Here is a 15,666-nt window from a genome sequence, read left to right as displayed (position 1 = left end):
GGGGGTTGTACATGCGTGTCTGTGTGTGTGCATCATCATACTGGTGCAGCACATATATATATACATATATATATATATATATGTATATACATATATATATGTCGCCCTCTATCATCTTCTATTAGAACATAGGCCTGCACCCTTAGGTCAGACCTCACAGCTTGAATCAGGCCATGCCCCACCTCCATTCCTGGCCCCCAGCAGAGAGCTAAGACTCTTTCTATTCAGTGACCTGACAGCTCTCAGTTAATGATGCCTGGCTCAGATAAGCCCACTCCCTTCTGAGGCTTATCTGAGCTCCCTCTCAGGTAGCTGTGTCTCTCTCTTACCCGCTCCTTCTCATGCTTAAGCTTCTCTCCAGGTTTTACAGGAAAGCCCCTCCTTTCTTAGAAGGCCCCATCATGTTTAAATCTCCATGCATTGTACCATGCATTGTACTGCTTCTGTCCAATGCCCAACTTCAGGGCTAGGCTAAGGCTTGAGACTCTCCCGTTATAATAAACCCCACACATGGAAGGAATCCATCCGCTTCCTTTCCAGACCAAGCACTGCTCTTCTCCTCCTTGTTTAGCACAGTCCACCTTTATTTTTATTACTTTTAATTGAAAATTTACAGATATAGTCTGACCATACTTCCTGTCCCTCCCTCTCCTCCCAGGTCCTCCCTGACCTCCTGCCCATCCACCTTTTGTGCGCCTCCACCTTTAGTTTTTGAGGCAGGGTGTCACCCAATCCAAAGCTCACTATCGAGCTAGACTGGGGGCATGGAGTTCTGTAGACCTTCTGTCCCTGCAGTGCTGGAATTACAGGCCAGCATTGTCCTACCCTGTTACCTGGGTGCTGGGGATCCAAACTCTGCTCCTTAGGCATGCGCGGCATGTCCCTTTACTGACGAAGCTGTCTCCCAGACTGTTGACTTTTTTTCAATCTGTCTTCTCTTGCAGTACCTCCAGCCCTCTCTGTGGTTCCTCCTGTTCTGGTCCCCAAAATGTCCCTAAAATCCAGAAGTGAAATTCCTGAGACCACTTGCTCCTTTGATCACAAGAGATACCCCATAGTCGGATAACCGAAAGATCTGCCAGGGCGCTTCCCATAAGTTCTTTTCGTTAGCTGATTGATATAGTATCCAAGACCCAGTTCTACCTCTGTCCTCTCCAGAGAGCAGGGAGAGTTATCTTGGACAGTTTTCTCACACGGCAAAATGACTCTCTGGGTGTATTTCTGAATACCCATAATATGCTGTAGGAGGCATTATAGACAAGACCCGACACCTTCAGGATGGCATAGCCATAGACTGGGGGCACTTCAAAAGCTGTGCGTTTACCCACTGCTTTGCAACATTCCTAAAAGCCACAAGAAGACCCTATCCTTGCTAGCCTAAAACTTTCACCAAATCGGTGACCACCTGAAGATATTATCTCCAAGAAGACCTTCGAAAAAGATGCCAGGGAAATATTTAATTGTCAGCCTGGTGTGTTGTTGTTTTACTAGACTGTCCCTTGATACATGACAAAGGGTCATAAGGACCAAAGGGCCATAAGGATAAGTGACACAAAGAAAGGCTGGGAACTTCAGCTGGTGGAGTGTCCTCTGGCCCAGTGTTTACCTTTCCTTTCGCTTCCCTACCAGCCATGTGAGGCTAGTGAGACCACCCAGCCAGCCCCGTAGAGATACCTACGCTGCCATGTAGGTGCTCTCACATGGATGATAGACAGTGCTGTGTAAGCATACCTCATAGGACAGGCAAAACTGGACTGGGACAGTAGTGTCACTGTGAAGGTACACGTATTAAATGACAAAGGCAGATAGATGGCTTCTCTGACAGAGTTACACTGAGGTCCTAAACCGCCCAGGCTACTTGCTTGTGAATTCTAGAGTGCCCTGTGTTATCGCAAATTCCATCAACATGCATTAGTTTTTCTTCTGAGCAGGATTTTAATTCAGGAAGAGATTTATGTTCATTTAATATGGTCTCAATAACTCTATTGCCAATGGAAGGCTGCATATGTCCCGCTACTCATGGAGAGAACTAAGGTACATTAGTTGTCCAAGTAGCCAAGTGACTGGTTACAGTGGTGACAGACTCCTCAGAAGCATGTCTTTGGCATCTACTTCAAGTAGGCTCTTACTTAAAAACCTAGATGACAGGATGAGGGGGTTAGTGACACATGCCACCCAGGAGATTTAAGAACGCTTACTGTCTGGGGTCTGTCTTTCCTATGAAGAGATGGAAGGAAAACCTAAACGAAAATTTAAAGTGCCCTTTAATTCTAGCTTGTGATGGTCAAGATGCATCCCAGGAGGGTTGCGATTGATGTGAGTTCATGAGGTATCAGGGCCCTCCACTCTCAGCAACTCCCCTGTCCCTGCTGCTCTGTTGACATGCCTTTTAGCTTTGTTCTTATTTGGAGGAGGCTGCTAAAAATGACTCTCTTCGCCTCAACTCTTGGTTTTCTTCAGAACAACATGTTGCATCTAATTATGGTGATGCAGTGACCAGCTTGCTTTACCAACAGCAGCTGCTTCTGCTGAGATGTTCCCTATAACCTTGATTGTCCCCAAATCCGGGGAACAAGATTTTTGTTTCCATTAATATTAACCTAATATAGCTCTGAGTGATTTAACATTCTTCCTTCGGAAAGAAGATAATGACTAGAAAGTTAATCTTCCCACATAATCCTCTTTGGGGCCCCAGGTGAAGATTTTCTTGCTCTGCTGTTGGAAATTGCTCTGTTGACCTCACAAGGGACTGTGCAGGGAAAGATGCTGAGCACAACAGAAGTGTGTGCACCAAGCATCAAGCTAACTTCTTCTTTCGATTGCTTAGTAAATCCAGATTTAATTATATTAAGTATAGTTTAATCATATTAAAAATCTTGTCTATGCTCATGTGTGTGTACACATGAGTGCATGTTTGTGTGAGTGAATGCAGGTACATGCATAGGATAGTATATTGATGCTCATCTTCACTCTTGCTTGAGACAGAGTATCTTTTTTATTGTTGCATATGCTAGGCTAGGCTAGCTGGGCTGTGAGCTCCCAAGGACTCTCCTGTCTCCATCTCCCATCCCATGCAAGGGTGTCTGGATTACAGGTGTGTGCTAGGGCATCTGGCTTTATATGAACTCTGAGGATCTTAACTCAGGTTCTTAAGATGTAAATGCTTTACTCTCTGAGCCATCTTCCAAGACCCTAGACTTCAACTCCAAGGACAAGTCTTAAGAATGCTCAAAGTGTTCCATGTGTATGGATTTGCTACAGAAGAAACAAAATGATTTTTATTCCTTTCCATCTCACTGTGACACTAACTGCTGCAGCCATTTATTTCTAGCACTAACGTCTTCATTCACTGATATATGACTTACCTTCATTCATTGATGTATGACTTACCTTCATTCACTGATGTATGACTTACCTTCATTCATTGATGTATGCCTCTACGGCAATACTATTCTCAGGTACGTACCCTGTTTTACCTAATATTTCTTACAACATTATCAAACAAGTTTTAGATGGCCCTCTGCGCATCAGGATGGATGAAGAAAACACAAGAATAAACTACAGCATTAGACAGATGGACACGCCCATAAATGTTTCACATCACTTTTATCTTTCGGTTTTCATGTGTAGTCAGTCTTGTGCTGCCCCATTCTAAGTCAGCAGTTTTTACTGTTTTCCCAGGATACAGTTGTTCAGTTTGCCCTGGACAAAAGCTGACAAGGCTTTCTCAGCACTTGATTCCACACATTTACCCTTCAGAGAAGCACAGTTTCCCAACATATGTATGGGGACTTGCTGTTTCTCATGGTTCATCAATTGGGCTGTCTAATTTTCTACTCAGAAACCACGTTCCCCCGGGGTAGTTCTTACTGAACAGAAGTAAGTAGAGTTAAAAAAGGCTCTACCATGAGATTCAAGGTTGCTATTGACAGCTCCTTGGTATCCATGATAAGAATTACCTTGAATTACTTTCGTAATTTCAAATCCATGTCATAAATTACAACTAAAGAAGCATTGTGACTGAATTAAACCTGGATATTGAATGCACATCATGTGAGCTTCCTTTAGAGGGCACTGTTGATTCTTTGAAGTCATGGGAACCTTTCTTCACTTCCCCTGGTGAGGTTGGCCAAACCTGATATCTTACTGGGTTTCATATCTACTCAGAAGGAAGTTAGAATAAATTACCAGACCAGTACTTGGAGTATGTTGTTAATTAACAGAGAATTCAGAAGCTAATCCAGAATGTTAATTGTTAAGTCATCAATGCAATACACACAATTCTGTGTTTGGTAACACCAATGGGTTTATTTGCCTTTAAAAACTCTTCAAATGAGAATTTGCTTTTGTAACTTGATATGAAATTTAAATTCAATAATCCAATCTTTTTGTTTAGAGATATAAACAACCACATCCTTTGGCTCCATCATCTCGTTCTAGAAATAGATTACATGTTTTGGGGAGACACCATATTTGGGGAGACACCATATTTGTAGTCTCATCATTCAGAAATCCATTAAGACTACATGCAGATATTGTATAAAATTTGCCTTTGAATTTGTTGAATCTTACAGAAACTGCTAATTCATTTCATTTAGATAAATGACAAAGAACACTTTCCTTTGTTTTTTGGTTTTGGTTTTGTGCTTTGTTTTTTTTTTTTTTCATCTAAGCTAATAGAAACATATGGATAGGTTTGTTCGCTGCAGCTTTTAGTCTAACTTAAAATAGAGGGGGACGTCCCAAATATTTCAGTGCTTACAGGCACAGTATTGTGGACACAAATGAGTCCATATTACCTCTCACAAATGTTTGCCTCACTTTAATATCACGAACTATTGACCCAACATGCATCTTACTGAATTGCCAAAGGACTATATCAGGAAAAGGCGATAATCTTGCTGATGTTTTATAAACAAACAAATGATAATGCCATTATGTCCAAAGATCTAAAATAACACATTTCCATTATCTAATGAGTTCAATATTAATTACTCAGATCAGCACTTAGAACTCTTCATAGAATTCCCAGTGTCTACCTTCTTAGCTTCAGATTCTTCCACCAGTAATCTAAGTTTCCAGAAAGTGATACCTTCCTGTATTGTCATGTATATATCCCCAGATACATGAACACACACATCCAATGCATTTTTTTCAGCATTTTGAATATTACTAACTCAAGGAAGTCCTCTGTGAATCTCTCAGGCAATGCTCATTGCCTTGGGACTGGAACCATTTGTTGGGAGATGTCAGTTAAACAGATCTTCGACATCCAAAGCAGAAAACCTTCTTGACAACTCCAGGAATATGGGTGCAGTTTGGCTCTAAGCCTCACAAACACTCATGTTCATCTGGAAGTATCTAGGAATGTCTTCTTCCTAGCCCAAGCCATTGAAACTGTAATCACCCTTGCAAGATTTCTCAGTGACTTCCACCCTGATCAATACCTGCGTTGTTAACTGGTGGGGCATAGGTAAGGTTTCCTTCCTAACTGATGGCATAGGGACTGTGCCTGTTGGTTCTCCCTGGAGACTACAGAAAGAGCCCATTCATATCATTCATGCCCCAGATTGAGACTACTAATGCCATAAGATTCATCATCACCACATCTTCCCCATCCTGACTTTTTTTGTTGTTTTTTCAAGACAGGGTTCCTCTGTGTAGCTTTGGAGCCTGTCCTGGAACTTGCTATGTAGGCCAGGGCAGCCTCAAACTAACAGAGATACACCTGCCTCTGCCTCCCGAGTGCTGGGATTAAAGGTATGCACCACCACCACCACACAATCACCCACCCTAATTTATGGGACATTTCTACCAATGCCACATGCTGCAAGACCACATATGCTAAGACCAAAGGCTTCAGAACTCCTGGTGCTCAGCCCACAGACCTAGTGAAGGTCTTCACCTCATCCTGCATCACAAGAAGTATAAATGCTACTTCCATTACCCAAAATGCTACCTACCTGTGCATACTATGAACAACCTAGGGAAGATCTCAGAATCTCATGGACTTCAGTGATGAGGTTAAGTCCTTTTGTGTATATGTTAATAAAGCACTGTTGGCCAATAGGGAAGCAAGATAGGTAGGACTAGGAGTCAAGGAGGATTCTGGGAAATGTAGTCAAGAGTGAGGAGTCTCCATGTAACCCCAGAGAAAAGAGGATGCGTCAGAAGGGCATCCTCAGAAAGATAAGTCCTTATAGAAATATACATTAGTAGCCATGGGTTAATACTTAAGAGAGAACTAGCCAATGAGAAGCCCTGGACATTGGCTGACATCATTGTAACTAATAGAGTCTGTGTGCTATTTGGAGTTGACATGGACTGGAACCAGGCTGACAGGAAGAATGTACACTATACTTCAGACCACAGATGCTGGTGTCCCACACATTAGAATATTTTTATTTGTTCTCTGAAACCAGAGAAGGGATCATCTGGATACCCTGGCTCAATGGAAGACACTAACAGCTCTACAACTCCCAGAACCAATGTCAATCTCTCCATGGAGCTGAAAGAAGGCATCCTTTGTGCCCAACACCTTAAATCTAATATTACTAGTGCCACAGACTGCAGAACCAAATAAGCCTATCTGGCAGGATCTGAGAAAAGCCCTTACTCTATCTGTGATATGAGGACTGTTTGATGATATTAAATACTCAAACATCTCCTGTATTCATCCTGAGAATCCTGAGCAAGGTCTTCTTCATATCCTGTGCTGCCAGATCTGTGGCTACTGGTGCCAAAACCCTGGGTACCAATTGTGCTTGTCCTAAGGCCTCTGAGGACAGTCCTTTACACAACCTACACCATCAAGATGTGGCAGATATCTCCAAAAGAACCAGTGGTACCATGGATCAACCCTGTGAAGCTTGAAGGCATATCTCAGAAATACATAGTCACTCTTCAAAATAGATATGAAGTTGAAAGTAGCCTATGGAATGCATGAAAAATAATTTAAAATTAGTGGTTCTAATGAAATTCAGTGAGATGAAAGGGAACATAGAAAAATTATAATAGGAAATTAAAATAATGGAAAAACTCACCACATACATAGAAACTACAAAAGAAAAATTCAGTGTGATGTCTTGGAACTAAAATGCTTCAATCAATTAAATGAAAATATAATAGGGAACTGGAGAGATGTTATAACATTTAAGAGTACTTGCTGTTTTTCCAAAGGGTCCAAGTTCAATTCCAAGCATCCACATGATGGCTCATAACCATCCATAACTCCAGGTCCAGGGGAATCTGATGCCCTCTCTGTCTCTGCAGGCACAGCATATACATAGCATACAGATTCACATGCAGGCAAAGATCAAATACACACAAATTGATAAAATAATAAAATCTTTAAGATGAAAAGTATAATAGAGAACTTACATAAAAAAAACTTAAAAAAGCAAAAGAAAAAATTTTTGAACCTTAGTTGTTATGGAAGTTCTCTATTATATTTTTCTTCTGAAAGAAATACAACTAGTTGAATAGATTCATTAAAGCAAAAAATGATGAGGAAAATGGTAAAGTAAAATTTTACAAGAAACACAAATAACATTTATAAAAGCTTTGGAATATAATTCAGAAAATTATCATTTGTACTATGAAAATTCCAGTAGGTAATGAAAATCTGAAAAGTGTTTATGAATTTTTGAAATCTTGAGAGACATGGACAGATAGATTTTAGCATCTCAAAAGCCTCCAGTTAGACCCAAACAAACACTCAGCAAAGCATATTATAGTCAAAATGTTGAAAATTTTAGCAGAATTCCCTAAAATCAGCAAGAGAAAGTGTCAAGTCACACTTAAGAGAAGGGATCTTGTTGCAAAACAAAAACAAAAACAAAACCCCCAAAACATTACTAATATGGAGCCTGGAGAGATTGCTCATTGGTTAAGGATACTTGCACATACATCATGAGGACCACAATTTAGATCCCAGTCCCTAAAATGCTTGTTATTTCAGCTCTATGAGATCTGATACCCTATTTTGTCTTCCATGTATGTGCACCCTAACACACAAGTGTCTCCCCACATATTAAAAAAAAGCATACTATGTCTAGCAAAATTATCCTTTAAAACTGAAAGTGAAATTGTATTTCTCAGATAAAGATAAACTAAGGGAGTTGCCACCAGTTCAGGTATATAATAAATAGGCATGCTGAGATACTGTGTAAACCTAATGACAATGAATTTCAATCAAGGAACTTAAAGCAGAAGAAGAAAACGTTGTCCTCTGAACTCCTCACATGTACTATGATGCATGCATGCCCCCATATACACATCATATACACACTTATAAACATATTACTATGTTTATAAGAAGAAATACATAAGGTAGTCTTGCAATAGAAATGAAAGGATAACTGTTATCACAAAACATGAGTTACCCAAAACTCAGTAGAAGAACAAAAATACAAAAGAGAAAGAATCAAATCTTAGCACAACAGAAAACAACTAAATAACAGAAACAATAAAATAGGCAAAAAGAAAGAAAATATACAAAACAAGCAGAATGAAATTAACAAAAATATTGTTGATATTATTATCAATAATAGTATTGAATGCAAAGTTTGGATTAAATGTACCAAATAAAAGACATAAACTGCACACACACACACACACACACACACACACACACACACACACCAAAACAGAATACCCAACTAGTTGCTGCAAACAAGAAACACACCTCACTGGTAAAGTAAATCAGAACTATATAAGTGAAAAGTTGGGAAAAAAGTATATCATGAAAACAAATTTAAAGTGAGCAAGAGTATACGCAGATAAAGCAAAATTAAAATCAAAATTATTGAAAGACAGGAACCAATTATATTTTTATAAAAAGACACATTAACAAGAAGATACAATAGTTGCATATGTGTGTACTCAACAAGGGACCACCCACATATTTAAACACTAGTAGATCTAAAACTATTTTAGATGTATAAGATATAATATATGTAATACAATAATGGTGGGATAATAAAGCCCCTAACTTTTCTTAATGGATCATTCATATAAGCAGAAAAATCACACATATATCTGAGATGAACCATACTATACGGTGAATGGAGATGACAGACATCTGCAGAGCATCCCATTCAAAGCAGCAGAGAACATACTCATTTCTTCAGAACATGGAACATGCTCCAGAAGAGCTTACAGTTTAGGCCACAGACAAATCTCAATACATTTAAAAAACTGGAATTATATTATATATTTTATCTGACCATAACTTAATAAAACTACAAATTAAAAGAGAATGAATGGAAAGCACAAAATGCATGGAACTGAATATCATGCTTCTAAATGAGCAGGCTATCAGCAAAAACATAAAAGGAATTTTTTTCTAGAAACAAATGGCTACATACCGCACGCGCACACACACACACACACACACACACACACACACACACACACACACAAATGTGTGGAGTACATAAAAGGTAGTACCAGCAAGAAAGTTTACACCATAGATATACATAAAAATAGATCTCAAATAAATAATCTAATCATGTACTTCAAAAGCAAATTTTAAAAAGCAAGAACCAACCAAACACAATGTAGTAAAAAGGTAATAAAAATCAAAGTATAAAAAATTAAAACCCAAAGGAAAGCAATACAATGAACTAAGTAACAAAGAGTTAGTACTTTGAAAGAATAAAGCCAACAAAACTTTAGCTAGACTGAGAAGAAAAACCATCCAAATAAGTAAAATAAAAGACAAAAAAACACATTGCAGCTGATAACACAGAAACATGAAATCTTAAAGACACTAACCTGAATAAATAATAACCTAAAAATCTGTCTTAGAAGTGGATAATTTTTAGAGCTGATAGGTAGTGTCACACGCCTTTAATCCCAGCACTCAGGCGGCAGAGGCAGGAGGATCTCTGTGAGTTTGAGACCACTCTGGTTTACAAGAGCTAGTACCAGGACAGCCTCCAAAGCCACAGAGAAACCCTGTCTCGAAAAACCAAAGAAAAAAAAGTGGATAATTTTCTGGAAACATAAGTAGTGAGTTTAACTACAAACAAACCAGTAATGAATAATGAAACTGAAGCAATAATTTAAAAAATCTTTCATCTTACAGAAGCTCAGGAATTTTATAAAAGATTTTAATAAAAATTAGTGCCAGTTACTTTTTAAATACTGAAAAACATGAAAATGGAAGTCTTTCAAACTTTTTTAAAGAAGCCATCTATACTCTAATGCCAAAACCAGATAAAGCTATAGTCGAAAAAGAAAATGAAAGACCCTGTATCCCATGAATATAAGTGCAACAATTCTAAATAATACTCTAAAGTTATTTTTTTGCCACTAGTATATTGTTGACTGTAGGTTTTTCATATATGGGCATTACTATGTTGAGGCATGTTCCTTCTCTTCCAGGTTTCTACAGGGCTTTTATCATGGAAAGATACTATACTCTTCCAAGGCCCTTTCTGCATCAAATGGGATGTTTGTGATTCCTGGATATATGTCTTCTTGTGTGCTGAATTACACATAATGTGCTGATTTGTGTATATTGAACCAACCTTGCACCAATGAGATGAAATGAATTTCGTCATGGTCTATGATATTCCTAATGTGTTCTTAAATTTGGTTTGCAAGAATTTTATTTTCATTTCTTACAAATATGCTCATCAGGGATCTTGGTCTCCAGTTTTTTGTTTTTTCTTGTATCTTTATCTTGGTATGAAATCAGGACAATACTGACTTCATAAAACGATACTAGTGATGATCCCTCCCTTAGGAACACTGGTGTTAGTCATTCTCTAAATGTTTGGTAGAATTTAGGAATGAATTCACATGACGCTGGGTTTTCTTTGTTGGAATATTTTTTTAGTACTGCTTCAATATTATTGATACAGATTTTTGAAGTTGTTCCTCTCCCTGATTTAATTTTGGAAGATCATGTGTTTCCAGGATGTGTTAGTTACTTTGCTATTGATGTGTTAAAGACCATGGTCAAAAGCAGCTTGGAGAGGAAAGAGTTTATTGGGTTTACACTTCCAAATCACAGTTCATCATTGAGTGAAGTCATGGCAGGGAGTCAAGGCAGGAAGCTGGAGGCAGAAACTGAAGCAGAAGTCATGACGGAATGCTGCTTACTGGCTTGATCCTCACAGCTTTGTCAGCTTTTCTTAGAAAACTCAGGACCAGCTACCCAGGGATGGCACCACTCCCAGTGCGATGGGTCCTCCTACATTAATCATTAATTGAGGAAATGCTCTGCAGACTTACCTACATGCATTATGATGGAGACATTTTCTCAGCTGATGTTCCTCTTCGTGGATAACTCTAATGTATCAAAGTAGACTTAAAATTGTCCAAGACACAACATTTTATCAATTTCTTCTAAATTTCCCAGTTATAGGGAATATGATTTTTTTCAAAGAAGCCACTAATGATTCTCTGGATACCACTGGAATCTATAGTAATATTCCTGTTTTCATTTCCAATTTTATTAAGTTTCTTTTGGCTCGAAATGGGGATTGCCAATCATTTATCTCTTCAAAGAAACTGCTCTTTGGTAGAGTCTATTTACTGTTCTTTTAGTCTCCATTCCATTTATTTCTGCTCTGATTATCATTTCTTGCTGTCTATTGCTTTTTAGTTTGAATGGTCTTTTTGAAAAAGATTTATTTTTATTTATTTATTATATATAGTGTTCTGCCTGCATGTGTGCCTGCATGCCAGAAGAGGGCTCCAAACCACATTATAGTTGTTTGTGAGCCACCATGTGGTTGCTGGAAATTGAACTCAGGACCTCTGGAAGAACAGCTACTGCTTTTAACCTCAAGCCATCTCTCTAACCTGATGGTCCTGTTGTTCATAAGACCTTGGGGGCTATTTATCTAAGATCGTTCTGTTTTATTATATGAATGCTTTACAAATTTGCATATCATCCTGCACAGTCACCATACTAATCTCTAAATCATTCCAACCTTTTTGGTAACATACTTAAAAATCATTGTTATATCAGAACATATCAGACTTTTTTTGTGTCCATCAGTGATTGTCTTATGAAATTTGAAGTCTGAACATTTGCACATATATATTTATAATTGTTATATCTTTTGGATTTGAGACTAGCCTTCAATGGCTGAGCCATCTCTCCAGCCCAATTGCTATATATTTTAACTAACTGAATTGTTACACTTAGTATAGAGTGGTTTTCTTTATTGAATCTGACTAATTTTGGTTTGAGCCTTATTTGTCAGATATCAGATTATCTATGCCAGCTTGTTCTTTGGTTTTTGTGCACTTGATAAATGATTTTCCATGCCTCTACTCTCAGTATGCAAGGATCTTTACCAGTGAGGTATGTTTTTTAGAAAAAACAGTCAATTATATCTAGGTTTAAATCCAGTCAGCCTATCTGTTTATTGGTGAATAGAGACCTTTTACATTTAATGTTATTGATGAGAGATATTTACTCAATCCCATTACTTTGTCACTTTTTTCTTTTTTTTTATGTGCTAATAAAATAAATAACCCTAAATCTATGTATTTAGTGGACAAATAAAATGACACTACAGAATAATAATCACTATTGTATAACTGAAATGCATCTTTTTTATTATGATAATTTTTTTAATCAAATAATGATTTTTTTATTCTTTTTTTTTAATTTAGATAAGAAACAAGGTTGCTTCACAAGTCAGTTCCAGGTCCCTCTCCTTTTCCCTCCCCTCCTCCCGTGTCCTCCCCCCATCCCCCCCCCCCCGTTATCCCCTCATTCCCCCAGGGAGGGTGAGGCCCTCCATGGGGGTGTCCATAGTCTGTCATTTCATATAGGGCAGGGCCTAGACCCTTCCCCAAGAGTTCAGGGTGAGAGTGCACCTCACATTGTTCTATGGGAGTCCAAAGTCCGTGTGTATACTTGGTATGGGTACTGATCTGCTACCCAAGGCTCAATAGATTACCTAGGCCTCCTCACTGACACCCAGATTCAGGGGGTCTTGATCAGTCCCATGCTGGATTCCCAGGCTGATGCCTGGGATTCAAGAGTTAACCTTTGTCTGGTCAGCTGTTTCTGGGGGTTAAACCAGCCCAGTCTTAATCCCTTTGATCATCAGTCCTCCCTCTCTGATACTGGCTTTCTTGAGTTCAGCTCAGTACTTAACCAGCCACTAAATGTAGTTTCTGTTTCCCAGACTCTCTGGCCATAGGATTGTAGGCTGGCACTCCCCAGATCTATGTCTAAAATCCATATATGAGAGAGTACATGCCATGTTTCTCTTTTTGTGACTGGGTTACCTCACTCAGGATGGTGTCACTTTTTTCTTATTGGATTAATGCTTATTCTTCACTTTCTCCCCCATTCATACCAATTTCACCCCAATTCATATCAGGGGTTTGATGATTTACTGCATCGGACATGAAGGATTCCCTCTTGCTTTCTTCATTCAACTACTCACACAATTTTTATTTCCTGTGGTTTCATGATTGAGACTCTTATTCCTTTCTCTCTGTATATTATTTCTCTAAGTACCATCTGCAATGCTAGGTTGGTGGTCATAATTATGTTAGTGTGTGCTTTTCTTGATATTTCCTTATTCCATCAGCAGTCTTAGATCACTGAAATCTTGGTTGGCAGTTTACTTTCTTCCAGAACTTGAAATTCCTTGTTTTCTTCATTCTTTACTCAGGAGGGATCTGTGTTTTCCTGATATTTATGCCTTTGTAGATATGTTGTCATTTTTCTTTTCAGTCTTTAATATTGTAATTCTGCTTTGCACTTTTGAAATCTATATAAAACTTCTCTGGCAGCCAGGCGTTGGTGGCACATGCCTTTAATCCCAGCACTCGGGAGGCAGAGGCAGGCGGATCTCTGTGAGTTCGAGGCCATCCTGGTCTACAGAGCAAGTTCCAGGACAGCCTCCAGAGCCATAGAGAGAGAAACCCTGTCTCGAAAAAAAAAAAAAAAAAAAAAAACTTCTCTGGCTATGTGTACTTGAGGCTTTAAATGACTCATTTTTAAATATCTATTTCTTTCTCTGGATTGGGTAATTTTCTCCTATAATTTCACTAAATAAATTCCTTAATATGTCTAATCTCAGCCTCTCTCCCATCCTGTGTATCCTTTAGGTTTGGTCTCTTGGTTATCAACAAGAGTTCTTAAATACTGTTTTCATATTTACTTCCTTTATTCATTTGTCGCACCTGCTGAGCAGCCTGCATCCGAGAATGTAGCGAGGTGGTTGGGATAGATGACACAGAGACCGGTTGGTTGCTTTAAGAAAACGTTATGCTCCCCAAGTCGGCTTAGGAGAACTCCCCAAGTAAAAACGCTTCCCTGTTTAAGGACTTCTGCCATCCATACATACACAATTCTCCAACCGAGCTCTCACACACCTCTCACAGCTCTCACAGACTTCTCACCCTCCTGGCTGGTGGTTTAATCTCCGGCCCCAGAGGGGAGAAACAGCAGGGAGCAGGAAGAAGCATCTAGCCATAGGGGGATCAAAGTCATGGTGTTTCAGTGAGTGAGCCCTTATCGGAGCCCTACCAAGAGCTTTATGGCACTGAATTGTTTTCAGTAAACATTGTCTTACAGCTGCCTACTCCCAGGCCGAAGGGGAAGTGGGTCTCTGTTCAAGGTCTGATGTCCCCACATTCATTGTTGTCTTAATGTAGTGTTTTGTCAACCTTGTTCATCTCTAATAATGATATTCTTTCTTCTTCATGGTCATTTGGTTGATTTTAATGTTCTTTACTGGACTTTGTTGTTTTGAGTCATTTAATTGTTTTGTTTGATTGATTGATTGATTTTTTTTTTGAGACAGGGTTTTGCTGTGTATCTCTGTAGACCAGACTGATCTCAAACTCACAGAGATCTGCCTGCCTCTCCCTCCCGAATGCTGTGATCAAAGGTGTGTACAACCATCACCCGACTGAGTCATTTAATTGTTAAATGTTGATTAATTTCTAACATTCCTACTTATTGAGTTTGATTTTTTCTAAAACGGTTTCAATTTCCTTGGTACCTTTTCATTAATATTGCTGATATTATCCATTTTATTGATTTTGTCCTCCATATTGCTGATTTTCCCTGCTAGATTCTAGATTGAATCCATCTGTTCATCTGCGTCTTCTCTTAAATAACTGATCATTCTTTTCAGAAAAGCTTTGAAGTCTTCATCTAGCATCTTACCTATTATCTTTTAGTTCAGTAGTTTAAAAACTATGATTTTTGGAATAGTATTACCTTGAGCTTTCATGTCTTCTGCATTCCTATGTTGTGATTTGCATTTCTGTGTTTGAATTTCTCTGTTCTTGCTAGTTTTATGTCAACTTGACACAAGCTGGAATCATTGAAGAAGAGGCAGCCTCAACTGAGAAAATGCCTCCATAAGATTAAGCTGTAGGCCAAGCTGTAGGACATTTTCTTAATTGGCAATTGATGTGAGAGAGCCCAGCACAGTGTGGGTAGAGGCCGCCCTGGGTAGTGGTGCTGGGTTCTATAAGAAAGCAGGCTTAGCAAGCCATAGGTTCAAGCCAATAAACTACTTTTCTAGGACCTCCTCATCAGCTCCTGCCTTCAGGTATCTACCCAACCTGCCAGAGTTCCTGACCTGACTTCCTTCAATTGGGAACCATAACATGGTAGAAAGCCAAATAAATCCCTTCCTCCCCAAAATGCTTTTGGTCATGGTATTT

General features: G+C 38.9%; 1 long non-coding RNA gene across 1 annotated transcript in view; it reads right to left on the bottom strand.

The window, feature by feature from the left end:
• The window catches only part of LOC121137602, a 34,644-nt gene that overhangs the window by 1,778 nt on the left and 17,200 nt on the right, over positions 1-15,666 (bottom strand). Inside the window, exon 2 of the long non-coding RNA XR_005874900.1 lies at positions 834-994. This is a non-coding gene — a long non-coding RNA (uncharacterized LOC121137602). The remainder of the gene's footprint in view (positions 1-833; positions 995-15,666) is intronic.

The sequence above is a fragment of the Mesocricetus auratus genome, unplaced genomic scaffold, assembly GCF_017639785.1.
Source record: "Mesocricetus auratus isolate SY011 unplaced genomic scaffold, BCM_Maur_2.0 Super-Scaffold_100691, whole genome shotgun sequence".
Lineage (NCBI taxonomy): Eukaryota > Metazoa > Chordata > Mammalia > Rodentia > Cricetidae > Mesocricetus > Mesocricetus auratus.
The sequence above is the reverse complement of the archived record's forward strand: the minus strand, read 5'-3'. Positions and strand labels throughout refer to the sequence as shown.